The sequence below is a fragment of the Bubalus bubalis genome, chromosome 3, assembly GCF_019923935.1.
Source record: "Bubalus bubalis isolate 160015118507 breed Murrah chromosome 3, NDDB_SH_1, whole genome shotgun sequence".
Classification (NCBI taxonomy): Eukaryota; Metazoa; Chordata; class Mammalia; order Artiodactyla; family Bovidae; genus Bubalus; species Bubalus bubalis.
In genome coordinates, this window is record NC_059159.1 from 58,418,575 (window position 1) to 58,433,275 (window position 14,701).

Genomic DNA, 14,701 nt, shown 5'->3' on the forward strand with positions numbered 1-14,701 from the left:
GTCATGGTGGAGAGGTCTGACAGAATGTGGTCCATTGGAGAAGGGAATGGCAAACCACTTCAGTATTCTTGCCTTGAGAGCCCCATGAACAGTATGAACAGGAAAAATGATAGGATACGGAAAGATGAACTCCCCAGGTCAGTAGGTGCCCAATATGCTACTGGAGATCAGTGGAGAAATAACTTCAGAAAGAATGAAGGGATGGAGCCAAAGCAAAAACAATACCCAGTTGTGGATGTGACTGGTGATAAAGTCAAGGTCCAATGCTGTAAAGAGCAATATTGCATAGGAACCTGGAATGTCAGGTCCATGAATCAAGGCAAATTGGAAGTGATCACACAGGAGATGGCAAGAGTGAACATTGACATTCTAGGAATCGGCGAACTAAAATGGACTAGAATGGGGGAATTTAACTCAGATGACCATTATATCTACTACTGTGGGCAGGATCCCTTAGAAGAAATGGAGTAGCCATCATGGTCAACAAAAGAGTCCAAAATGCAGTACTTGGATGCAATCTCAAAAAAGACAGAATGATCTCTGTTCGTTTTCAAGGCAAATCATTCAATATCACAGTAATCCAAACCTCTGCCCCAACCAGTAATGCTGAAGAAGCTGAAGTTGAACTGTTCTATGAAGACCTACAAGACCTTTTAGAACTAACACCCAAAAAAGATGTCCTTTTCATTATAGGGGACTGGATTGCAAAAGTAGCAATTCAAGAAACACCTGGAGTAACAGGCAAATTTGGCCTTGGAGTATGGAATGAAGCAGGGCAAAGGCTAATAGAGTTTTGCCAAGAGAACACACTGGTCATAGAAAACACCCTCTTCCATCAACACAAGAGAAGACTCTACACGTGGACATCACCAGATGGTCAACACCGAAATCAGATTGATTATATTCTTTGCAGCCAAAGATGGAGAAGCTCTATACAGTCAGCAAAAACAAGACCGGGAGCTGACTGTGGCCCATATCATGAACTCCTTGTTGCCAAATTCAGACTGAAATTGAAGTAGGGAAAACCACTAGACCATTCAGGTATGACCTAAATCAAAGCCCTTATAACTATACAGTGGAAGTGAGAAATAGATTTAAGGGATTAGATCTGATAGATAGAGTGCCTGATGAACTATGGATGGAGGTTCATGACATTGTACAGGAGACAGGGATCAAGACCATTCCCAAGAAAAAGAAATGCAAAAAAGCAAAATGGCTGTCTGAGGAGGCCTTACAAAAAGCTGTGAAAAGAAGAGAAGCGAAAAGCAAAGGAGAAAAGGAAAGATATAAGCAGAATTCTTATGAATGCAGAATTCTAAAGAATAGCAAGGAGAGATAAGAAAGCCTTCCTCAGCAGTCAATGCAAAGAAATAGAGGAAAGTAACAGAATGGGAAAGACTAGAGATCTCTTCAAGAAAATTAGAGATACCAAGGGAACATTTCATGCAAAGGTGGGCTACATAAAGGACAGAAGTGGTAGGGACCTAACAGAAGCAGAAGATATTAAGAAGAGGTGGCAAGAATACACAGAAGAACTGTACAAAAAAATATCTTCATGACCCAGATAATCACGATGTTGTGATCACTCACCTAGAGCCAGATATTCTGGAATGTGAAGTCAAGTGGGCCTTAGAAAGCATCACTACCAACAAAGCTAGTGGAGGTGATGGAATCCCAGTTGACCTCTTTCGAATCCTGAAAGATAATGCTGTGAAAGTGCTCCACTCAATATGCCAGCAAATTTGGAAAACTCAGCAGTGGCCACAGGACTGGAAAAGGTCAGTTTTCATTCCGATCCCAAAGAAAGGCAATGCCAAAGAATGCTCAAACTACCACACAATTGCACTCATCTCACACACTAGTAAAGTAATGCTCAAAATTCTCCAAGCCAGGCTTCAGCAATACATGAACCGTGAACTTCCAGATGTTCAAGCTGGTTTTAGAAAAGGCAGAGGAACCAGAGGTCAAATTGCCAACATCTGCTGGATCATGGAAAAAGCAAGAGAGTTCCAGAAAAACATCTATTTCTGCTTTATTGACTATGCCAAAGCCCTTGAGTGTGTGGATCACAATCAACTGTGGAAAATTCTGAAAGAGATGGGAATACCAGACCACCTGACCTGCCTCTTGAGAAACCTATATGCAGGGCAGGAAGCAACATTTAGACCTGGACATGGAACAACAGACTGGTTCCAAATAGGAAAAGGAGTACATCAAAGCTGTATATTGTCACCCTGCTTATTTAACTTATATGCAGAGTACATCATAAGAAACTCTGGGTTGGAAGAAGCACAAGCTGGAATCAAGATTGCCAGGAGAAATATCATTAGCCTCAGATATGCAGATGACACCACCCTTATGGCAGAAAGTGAAGAGGAACTAAAAAGCCTCTTAATGAAAGTGAAAGAGGAGAGTGAAAAAGTTGGCTTAAAACTCAACATTCAGAAAACGAAGATCATGGCATCCGGTCCCATCACTTCATGGGAAATAGATGGGGAAACAGTGGAAACAGTGTCAGACTTTATTTTTTTGGGCTCCAAAATCACTGCCGATGGTGATTACTGCCATGATATTAAAAGACGATTACTCCTTGGAAGGAAAGTTATGACCAACCTAGATAGAGTATTAAAAAGCAGAGACATTACTTTGCCAACAAAGGTCTGTCTAGTCAAGGCCATGGTTTCTCCACTGGTCATGTATGGATTTGAGAGTTGGACTGTGAAGAAGGCTGAGCACTGAAGAATTGATGCTTTTGAACTGTGGCGTTGGAGAAGACTCTTGAGAGTCACTTGGACTTCAAGGAGATACAACCAGTCCATTGTAAAGGAGATCAGTCCTGGGTGGTCATTGGAAAGACTAGTGCTAAAGCTGAAACTCCAATATTTTGGCCACCTCATGTGAACAGTTGACTCATTTGAAAAGATCCTTATGTTGGGAAGGATTGGGGGTTGGAGGAGAAGGGGACGGCAGAAGATAAGATTGAATGGCATCACCGACTCGACGGACATGAGTTTGAGTAAACACCAGGAGTTGGTGATGGACAGAGATGCCTGGTGTTCTGTGATTCATGGGGTCGCAAAGAGTTGGACACGACTAAATGACTGAACTGAACTGAGTGATTGTATCTATTTAGGTGTATATATATATATATATATATGTTTCAGAAATCTGATATATCCTGGTATAACTATTATTCTCTCCTAAGTACTATCTTAAAATATGTTACCTTAAAGAATGTTGTACTTCAGATAAATAACCCAATTCCTTTGTCAATTGCATTATATTTAACTCTTATCAGATCTTTAACCTTTACTATTCTCAAGTATTTTATCATTTATCGACAGTTATTGTTTTACTCATGACTTCCCTGGTGGCTCAGTGTTAAAGAACCCTCCTGTCAGTACAGAAGACATGAGCTTGAAGATCCCCTGGAGAAGGAAACGGAAACCCACTCCAGTATTCTTACCTGAGATATCCTATGGACAGAGGAGACTGGTTGGCTGTGGTCCATGGGGTCGGTCCATGGGGTCCCTAAGTGTCAGACCTAACTTAACAACTAGACAACAGCACTATTGTTTTTCTCTGATGCTTTGCCAAAATGTTCGTAGGGAAATGCTTCATCTTCAAGGAGATTCATGGAAATGACCCTGGTAAGTATACTCTAGCATGAGGGTTTCTGATAACTAAGATCATAATATTGAACTTGGTAAATTTTTTAAAACTTTAATGGAAAACTCATTGATTCCTAAAGCTGATAACCCAAGATCAAGATTACAAGAATTATTAGTCCTTCCAATTACAAGAGACTAAGGATGATTATCCCATGGACGGAAGAGTCTGGTAGGCTGCATTCCATGGGGTTGCGAAGAGTCAGACACGACTGAGCGACTTCACTTTCACTTTTCACTTTCATACACTGGAGAAGGAAATGGCAGCTCACTCCAGTGTTCTTGCCTGGAGAATCCCAGGGACGGTGGAGCCTGGTGGGCTGCCGTCTATGGGGTCGCACAGAGTCGGACACGACTGAAGCGACTTAGCAGCAGCAGCAAAGATGATTATGGCTTCCTTGGTGGCTCAGAGGTTAAAGTGTCTGCCTCTAATGCGGGAGACCCAGGTTCGATCCCTGGGTCGGGAAGATCCCCTGGAGAAGGAAGTGGCAACCCACTCCTGTATTATTTCCTGGAGAATCCCATGGATGGAGGAGCCTGGTAGGCTACAGTCCATAGGGTCACAAAGAGTCAGACATGATTGAGTGAGATTATAATTTTTATAACTTCTTATACATATTTTTTGCTGTTTTACTTTTTTAGATTTAAGAAACTTTTTCTTTTCAGAATCTGTGACTTACAGCAATTCAATAAAATATACTTTTTTTGTAAACAAAGATGAGACATTTATCTGTCTTTTCCCTAGCTGATCCCTCCAAACATTGAAAACTGTCATTAAATATTCTTATTTTTATAACAATATATGTATCTGCATAAATTTAATAAGAATCTGTTCTCCTGTGACAGAAAGCAATTGAAAATATTGGTTATATCACCAAGGCTTTGACTGAATTTTATATTCAAGAATGACAGACATAGACTCAGACAGCTTTTAGAAATTGCCAAGATTCCAGCAAAATAATCTTATATATGATCAATCACTATTCTTGCTGCACTTATGTAAATAATCAGGCCAAATTTAATATAGACAAATTAATTGTACTGTGATTATCTTTGATAAAAGGGGGAATAATTATGGAGAAAGAAATTATGTCTACACCTATATAGATATTAGATTTTTGTTCTAGTAATTGAAACTGCATTACTTTGGCCACCTGATGCAGAAGAACTGACTCATTGGAAAAGACCCCGATGCTGGGAAAGATTGAAGGCAGGAGGAGAAGGGGACGACAGAGGATGGGATGGTTGGATGGCATCACCGACATGATGGATGAGTTTGAGTGGGCTCCAGGAGTTGGTGATGGACAAGGAAGCCTGGCGTGCTGCAGTCCATGGGGTTGCAAAGAGTCAGACATGACTGAGCGACTGAACTGAACTGAACTGAATTTTCTTCAAGGTTTTATTACATACTGTAAGCTGGACTGAATTCTAAACTCTTTTAGTTTCTCCAAATATCTAACTACAAATCTCTAAACTAACATTTCCATTTTTCTTCTACTCATCTGACTTGAAATCAGTAAGAACAAAGATTACCCTTAAATCTTCTTAGAAAGGATCATGCCAGGTTCTCCTCACTGCCCAGATGGCAGTCAGACTTCAGAGGCTCCAGCCTTAAGTGCACATCTCACAGTAAAGAAGAGTCCATCTGACACCTAGTTCTATACAAGCCATGGAGATGTCTGAATCCAACCAACCAGAAATTGAAGCAGATGTCAGTTGAGGGAGACAGCTTTCTTAAGATGATTGGAACAGACCTGTGTATCTTTTTCCTTAACCTCTTCTTTTTCTTGGAAAAACAACGCTCATATCCACATTTCCAATCTATTGTAAAAGTGGGAAACTTACCTATTTGTTGGGTTTGCCAGCAGAAATTTCTATCTGTTTATTTCAATGGTGACTCTTTAGTCCATACTATAACAATTCTTTTCACTTGTCACAAGTGCCACTGCTAATTTCACTTGGTGTCTCCTTGACAGCAGCTATAGAGTAAAACTTGAAGCATCTCATTGGTCCATGGCCACCTTCAATGAGAACTTCCAGAAGGCATACATGACTCTAAGTTTGCTTCCATATGGAAAGTCCTCCTCCTTTGGGTTGGAAAAAAGTGCTAATGAATGCTTGATCAGAAATTTCTCTCTGACATTAGCAGAGCTGGCTGGTTCCACAGCCAAGGCAATAGCAACCAAGTGGTGATCATTTGACTCATTGGCTAAAGTATTGGCTTGACCAAGATGTTTGTTCAGGTAACTAACATCGTACGGAAAAATTTGAATGAAAATTTTTGCCAAACTAATAATTTGGGACAATCACATAGTCCTCAGTTATCTACTTGTTGAACAAAGAGGCATTTATGAAATAACAAATACCACCTTCTGCACAAGGATAAATACCACTGGAGAGATTTAAATCTCAATTACACAAAATCAGGAAACAAGCCCATTGGTTACAACAAATTTTACCTGATGACATCTGATCTTTTCACCTATTTAGCTGGTCACTCTCAGATTTGAGTTCCTGTTTAAAAATCACCATGCAAACTGAACTTGTCATATTGCTTTTAACTCTGTTTTGTGTAACCATTTTTAACTTTTGTTCCTTTTGCCCTTAAAATTTTTTATTTATTATTATTATTATTTTACTTTACAATATTATATTGGTTCTGCCATACATCAACATGCATCTGCCACGGGTGTACACGTGTTCCCATTCCTGACCACCCCTTCCTCTCCCCTCCCCATACCATCCCTCTGGGTCATCCCAGTGCACCAGCCCCAAGCTTCCTGTATCCTGCATCGAACCTGGACTGGCAATTCATTTCTTATATGATATTATACATGTTTTAATGCCATTCTCCCAAATCATCCCCCCCTCCCTCTCCCACAGAGTCCAAAAGACTGTTTTATACATTTGTGTCTCTTTTGCTGTCTCGCATACAGGTTGTCATTATCGTCTTTCTAAATTCCATATATATGTGTTAGTATACTGTGTTGGTGTTTTTCTTTCTGGCTTACTTCACTCTGTATAATAGGCTCCAGTTTCCTCCACCTTAAATTTTTATAAAAAGGATGAACCTAACAGGGTGATGTTGGCTCAGCACTTTGTGATATCTCCAGTGCTTATGATCTTGATAAGGTATAGACTTTAGATGAGAAAACCTGAACTTAATAATGCTATAAAATTTGTTCTTATGTGCAAAGATGGGTAAGACTGTTCTAGCAACTAGTAGAGGGCCATCACATCATGTGAACTTGATACTTGCTTTGGGATTAAGTTGCTGTTCAAAACAGTAACTAGAAAACAAGATATTTAATTTTTTCAGTTATAAAATACTTCTCAGTTTAGGAGCAAATGGCAAAAATATCTTCATTTTTACATTTATTCTATGTTTCTCAGAGAATAAAGGAGAAAGCTTTAATAGGAAAAAATAATTAAACTGCACCGTTTTTCAAATTTACATATACTACATTCTTTCCCTCAGACTTAGTTATTTGATGGTTTTTATGGATAATGCAAGAAGTACTGCCATATTAAATAACAATTTAAAGTTAGGCTTTTTGAGACACAAATCAGCCACTGAAATAATTGTAAGCCATATATGGGTAGTGAATGGATTACCCAATACTCCAGAACACTTTCAGAGGAGACTGGGAAGCTGGAAAGATGACTTTGAATATGTTCTCTGACAAGTTGTCTCTGAGCTGAAATAGGACAGTTTACTGCTTACATGCAAAGCAACTTAAGAAGCAAACAGAACAGAGGCATCATCTTCTATAAAGAAAGAAGACAATTTATTTCCTGAAAAATAAGCAGAGGGACAAACTACCAGAGTACAGCCAGGCATTTTGCAATTCAGAGAATGGCTGTAGTTGGTTTATAATGAGTTTTTCAGGGAAGCAGTGTGGAGCTACCCTCTGGAACTTTGCAATATTAGTGCCCTCAAACAGCTTTAAAAATGAAAAATCTTTGTCCCTGAAATAGCATCTTTTATGTTTAATTTATTTTCTTTAGCTTGAACAAAGCCTCCCTATTTATTTTTCGTGGCCCCAGGGGTTAACAATTTATTTTCTTCAGCCTCAAGAAGGTCGCTTTCATTTATTTTCCACAGATCAAGGAGGAAACTTCTAGATGCAGATCAAGTGGTAGCACTGCCCATATAAGCTAAAGGATAGAGCAAGTATGGAAGTTTATTCCTCTGTCCTTGTTATGCATTTTTCTGCATCTGACAGCACACATCAGGTTTAATTGTGTGTAGTGATGTAGGAAGCTGCAGTTACAGATTCCTGTGACAATGTAATAAATTGCCGTTTGTTTTGAAGACTCCATAGTGGTGTGTTAGACCCAGCTGGTGCTGTCTCGTGAAAGTTGATTTGTGAACCTCTTCCTAACACCGGTGATATTTTGCTGGTAGCTTGAAATTGACCTCAGTGGAGGCATTTATACCAAAGAAATTGGCAAATGTCACAAATCAAGTCTTTTGCTTCTTTTTTTCTCAATTTGAAAGCAATCACTGTTTATCAACTGACTCTATTACAAAAATAATCATGGTAGATACCTTAGTTGGTAGGTACACTTCAACCTGTTGATCTAGTCTTCCCTGTTGCCAGCATTTCCACCTTCTATAAAATGCATGGTCTTTTTCTTCATTCCACCTCATTAAGAAGGTAATTTGAAGGGCCACAGATAGTTATTTGCTTTTTTAAAATGTTTTCCAACAGTATAGATCTCATGAGTCAAACCCTCCATATAGATGATGCTGTATTAGTCAATAGAACGAGCAATCAAGACATTATTCTTCAGGGCAATTTGCTTCTTGTTGATTTTGCCATAACCATGCTTGTAGACCAGATGGTTTGCAGACTTCAGATTTGGTAACATTGTTGCTGTTGTTCAGCTGCTAAGTCCTGTCTGACTCTTTGTGACCCCATGAACTGAAGCATGCCAGTCTTTCCTGTCCTTCACTATCTCCCAGAGCTTGCTCAAACTCATGTCCATTGAGTCGGTGATGTCATCCAACCATCTCATCCTCTGTCATCCCCTTCTCCTCCTACCTTCAATCTTTCCCAGCATCAGAGTCTTTTCCAATGAGTGAGCTCTTTTCATCAGGTGACCAAAGTATTGGAGCTTCAATTTCAGCATCAGTCCTTCCCATGAATATTCAGGGTTGATTCAGGTTACCTGTATGGTTCCATAATTCTCAGTATGTTAACTGAAACCTTGCTGAGCTTCGCAAAGGAGTCATTGAAGATCTGACAGAGGCAAAGAAGCTGCAACACCTTTCAAACATTTGGGTTCACACCAACTGATACCTCTGATCTTGATGACAAATGCCAATTTGGGTTCGGTGGGTACATACAAGTTGCCAGCTTTTCATGCTATCCTAGCCACTCAAATTTCATTTCTGTACATCTCCCTGTATTCCTTGTGGTGGTGTTTAGCTTTTTCAGAGAGAAGCTTCCTCTTTGCCTTTCGAAGCATTTTCTGGGCACAAACTTCTTTCTCAGGCACTTGATCTTAAGCTCTGCCAAATTCTTTAGCTTTATCTTGAGGGTTTCTGGCATAGTATGAAGCTTCTTTTTCTTCTCTTCTGCACCTTTCCTGGTTGCAACCCAGAAAGAGGGCCTTTTGCTTCTTTAGAGAGCTAGTATTAAACATGTTCCAACACACTTACTCTAAGTGTGTGTGTATCTGTGTATGTATCAAATGTAATTGAACAACTTTACTGTTTCTGTATGTAGAAGGATTAAAGTCATAACTGCATGGAGATTTTGTTTTTTCATTCAGTTAGTTTTTCAGAAGTCTTCATGTGAAACTGATATTCCTCCCTTGGGTCTTTAACTAGTCAACTTTATATTTGTTTTTAGTTTCTACAACTTAAAGAACTTTTGAATATTAGGCATTAAAAATCCATATTTCTTTAGCACAGTCTCTCCAAACATCCATTCAATATGGAATCCCTGTGTATGCATGCTAAGTCACTTCAGTCATGTCTGACTCTTTATGACCCTATGGACTGTAGCCCACCAGGCTCCTCTCCCCCTGGGATTCTTTAGGCAAGAATACTGGAGTGGGTTGCCATGCCCTCCTCCAGGGGATCTTCCCGACCTGGGGATCCAACCCACGTCTCTATGTCTCCTGCATTGTCAGGCAGGTTCTTTACCACTAGGACTACTTGGGAAGCCCTATAGAGTTCCTGAATTAATCTGTTTTCTTATTCTTCTGTCTCCTATCTTCTCTTCATAGTAGCCAATCTTTAACTTTCACTGCAGACTCAGACAGAAATATAAGACCCTCTGAGACTGACAAACAGTATTGTATTTTTGGCTAAAACATAATAGTTTAAGGCATATTCCTTGGGGAAAAATGAAAATAAATGACAAATATCCAAACATTAATGTTTGCCTTGAAAATATTTCTAGAATCCCAACTAGCACATTTAGAAGCGAGAGATCAAGCTTGGTAAACCACTTACAACCATGCCACATGAGAGAAAGTTGAATGAAAGAAAATACTAATTCAGATGATGTTGTAGATGCCAACCCAAAGTCCTTCCAACCACAAAATGCTAGATGTGAGACACTCATCCAAAAATTGTATAGTCTATGCTCAGAACTGGAAACAATAGTTGGGAATTTTATCTATTCATTTTGATGTTTGGCAAAACTAATACAATTATGTAAAGTTTAAAAATAAAATAAAATTAAAAAAAAAACTCAGAAAATTTGACATTATTTAATTGTTGCCAAATATTAGCAAAGAAAAAATTACTTAAAAATAAAGCCATCTTCTTAATATTGTTAAATTGAGTGGGAATGGATTCTGATATAAAAAGTAAATATGACCCAATGTTGATAAGAGTTTTGGTGGATGGATATCTTCATTTACGGTTGGTGAAAGATGAAATTGAGAAATATTTTGGTAATACATCCCCAGATCTTAAATATCAGTAAACTTTCAGACTTTTTTCTATGAATTTTAAGCTGTATGTGTATGTGCTGGGGGGAGCTGACATGCATGAAGATTTAGAGATAGGGTGTTGATAAAGCATTTTTCATCAAAGGTTAGAGTAATATAGGTTTTCAAAAATAGACAGCCATCTAAATAATGATATAGTTATTTGAACTTGAATAACTTCAGTCCTTCTGAGTCTATTTTGTATTTGCAAAATGAGTAAAATATAAGTAGCTGAAATTCATATAATGATGATTGTATGCAGTCACTGCTCTAAGTGTGTTACATTTATTAGCTCAGTTGCTATTCACAAAACTCTAAGGTGGGTGCTTTTATTATCTAAAGTGTCTACAAAATGAGTGACTTCTCTATACTGACACAGCCAGTAAGTGGCATAACCAGGTTCTTAACCCAAATTACTGGCACTGGCTCCTGCCCTGGAACTTCTTGTGCCTTGAATTAATTATTAGTGTCCTGCCTTTCTGCCCAGTGGGTAGCTTGAGTTACAAGCTGGAATCAAAATAGGTGGGAGAAATTTCAACAGTCTCAGGTATGGGGCGGAGTAGGTGATGGCACTCCACTCCAGTACTCTTGCCTGGCAAATCCCATGGACAGAGGAGCCTGGTAGGCTGCAGTCCATGGGCTTGCTAGGAGTCAGACACGACTGAGTGACTTCACTTTCACTTTTCACTTTCATGCATTGGAGAAGGAAATGGCAACCCACTCCAGTGTCCTTCCCTGGAGAATCCCAGGGACGGGGGAGCCTGGTGGGCTGTCATCTATGGGGTCGCACAGAGTTGGACACGACTGAAGTGACTTAGCAGCAGCAGCAGATATGGGGATGATACCACTCTGATGGCAGAAAGAGAAGAGGAACTAAAGAGCTTCTTGATGAGGGTGAAGGAGGAGAGTGAAAGATCAGGCTTAAAACTAAATGTTAAAAAAATAAGATCATAAAAAAAAAAAAAAACCCAAAACTAGGATCATGGCATCTGGCTCCATTGCTTCATGGCAAATAGAAGGGCAGCATGTGGAAGTAGTGACAGATTTGGTCTTCTTGAGCCATGCAATTAAAAGATGCTTACTCCTTGGAAGGAAAGTTATGACCAACCTAGATAGCATATTCAAAAGCAGAGACATTACTTTGCCAACAAAAGTCCATCTAGCCAAGGCTATAGTTTTTCCAGTGGTCATGTATGGATATGAGAGTTGGACTGTGAAGAAAGCTGAGTGCCGAAGAATTGATGCTTTTGGACTGTGGTGTTGGAGAAGACTCTTGAGAGTCCCTTGGACTGCAAAGAGATCCAGCCAGTCCATTCTAAAGGAGATCAGCCCTGAGTGTTCATTGGAATGACTGATGCTGAAGCTGAAACTCCAATACTTTGGCCATATGATGTGAAGAGTTGACTCATTGGAAAAGACTCTGATGCTGAGAGGGACGGGGGCAGGAGGAGAAGGGGACGACAGAGGATGAGATGGCTGGATGGCATCACCGACTCGAAGGACATGAGTTTGAGTGAACTCTGGGAGTTGGTGATAGACAGGGAGGCCTGGCGTGCTGCAATTCATGGGGTTGCAAAGAGTTGGAGTGACAGTTGGAGTCACAACTGAGTGACTGAACTGAACTGGGCTCTAAAATCACTGCAGATGGTGACAGTAGCCATGAAATCAGAAGCCTCTTGGCAGAAAACTATGACAAACCTAGACAGTGCATTGAAAATCAGAGACATTGCTGACAAAAGTCCATATTGTCAAAGCAAGTGAGAGGTGTGAAAGCCATATAGTCAAGGGGTACAGTTGTGAGCGCTGGACTGTAAAGAAGGTGGAGCACCAAAAAATTGATGCGTTTGAACCATGGTGCTGGAGAAGACTTCTGAGAGTCCCTTGGATGGCAAAGAGATGAAACCAATCAATCTTAAGGTAAATCAACCCTGGATACTCATTGCAAGGACTGATGTTGAAGTTGAAACTTCAGTATCTTGGTCACCTGATGTGAAGAGCTGACTCATTGGAAAACTCCTTGATGATGGGAAAGATTGAGGGCAGAAGTAGAGGAGCATGTTCAAGGATGAGATGGCTGGATGGCATCACTGGTGTAATGGACGTGAAGTTGGGCAAACTTCGGGAGATGGTGATAGACTGTGAGGCCTGGCATGCTGCAGTCCATGCAGTCATTGCCAAGGCATTCTACTACTTTTTTTTTTTTTTTTTGACCATGCCACGAGGCTTGTGGGATCTTAGTTCCCTGACCAGGAATCAAACCCAAGTCCATAGCAATGAAAACCTGCATTGTAACCACTAGACTACCAGGACACTCCCTATCAAGTCATTCTTGATTGAGGGTTTGCTAATTTGAATTCTGAAGTCGTTGTAATTAACACTTGACCAACATTAAATTGTTCAACTTGTATCTAATAGGAACTTCTCAAATTATTTATGTGTTATGTTTCTTGGGTGTGCTCAAACAAAAGCATTGTACATATACATAGATTTCACTGTGGGTAATTAATATGTTCTTCGAACTTACCATTGTCACAGGGGAAGGATGGGGGAAGGGATAGTTAGGGAGTTGGGGGTGGACATGTACACATTGCTATATCATTGCTATATTTAAAATGTGTAACTAATAAGATCCTACTGTATAGCATGGGAATTCTGCTCAATGTTATGTGGGAGCCTGGATGGGAGGGGAGTTTGGGGGAGAATGGATACATGTATATGTATGGCTGAGTCTCTTTGCTGCTCATCTGAAACTATAATAACATTGTTAATTGGCTATACTGTAATACAAAATAAAAAGTTAAAAAAGTATGTATATATACATTTTCTTTAGTAATTCATCCAGTTCCACCATTAACCTAGCTTTATTCATGCTAAAATGTACCATTATATTTTGTATATGTTAATATATATATATTCACTTTGCTATATTTTATTTATTTTAAAAATACTTATTTATTTACTTATTTGGCTGCACCAGCTCTTAGCGGCACACACTTCCTTGCAGCACGTGGGATCTCTAGTTGCAGCATGCAAACTCACAGTCGTGGATGTGGGATCTAATTCCCTGACTAGGGACCAAGCCTGCACATCCTGCAGTAGGAGCATGGAGTCTTAGCCACTGGACCAGCAGGGAAGTCCTTATTTTGCTGTATTTTAAATTTAAACACATTTTGAATGCATGCTTGTTAATAAAGAAAATGCGAAGACTTCTTCAGGTTTTGTACCTGAAAATCCTTCTCCAGTGCCACCCATGTACTGGGTACCCAAAATTCAGTTCTGACTCACACATACTCTCTGGGACAAGTTTACATACTCATGCTTTAATATTTTTATTTTAAAATATTTACTTAATAATATACTTTCTATTAAAAGTGATATAGGCACTTTTCTCTCAATAGAAAATTTCAAGTCAACAAGACTTGAATGTGTTATCTCATATGTCATTAACAAATTTCCAGTAACTCCCAAATATATTAGTTTTGCTTCTAACTTCAATTATAAAAAAATCAGCATTTTTACTTTTTAAACTTGCTTTATGTCATCCTATTCTTTCACGGCTCATATTCCTGATATAAACACATGGTAATATATCCTATATGTTCTGAGTCAGATCTGAACATCATGTATTATGACTATACTCACTCATAATGTGTGCTCAGTCATGTCCAGCTCTTTGTATCCCTTTGCACTGTGGTCCACCAGGCTCATTTGTCCAGGCAAGAATACTGGAGTGGGTAGAGATTTCCTTTTCCATGGGATCTTCCCGACCCAGGGATCAACCCTGCATCTCTTGCATCCTCCACATTGAAGATGGGTTCTTTACCTGCTGAGCCATCAGAGAAGCCTTATTACACCTAAACAATTCATTTTTTGTGTAACATTGATTTCTTGAACTATATCAACAAGCCAACTTAGAAACTTTTAAATAAAAAAATGAAAATGGGTGGCAGAGTTTCAGGGTCCATTGTTTTTCTCCAGGAAAAGATATATTCATAAATGTGCATTAATTTTACTACTATTTCTCACCATATTTCTTCCCCTAAAGATGAAAACAAATTGCTTTTGGAGAGCATTCTCTCTTC

The 14,701-nt window shown here is 39.4% G+C and overlaps 1 pseudogene; it reads right to left on the reverse strand.

Annotated features, from left to right (window-relative positions):
- Positions 1–5,671: 5,671 nt before the first annotated feature.
- Positions 5,672–9,238, reverse strand: LOC123332464 (annotated as a pseudogene).
- Between the last annotated feature and the right edge of the window lie 5,463 nt (positions 9,239–14,701).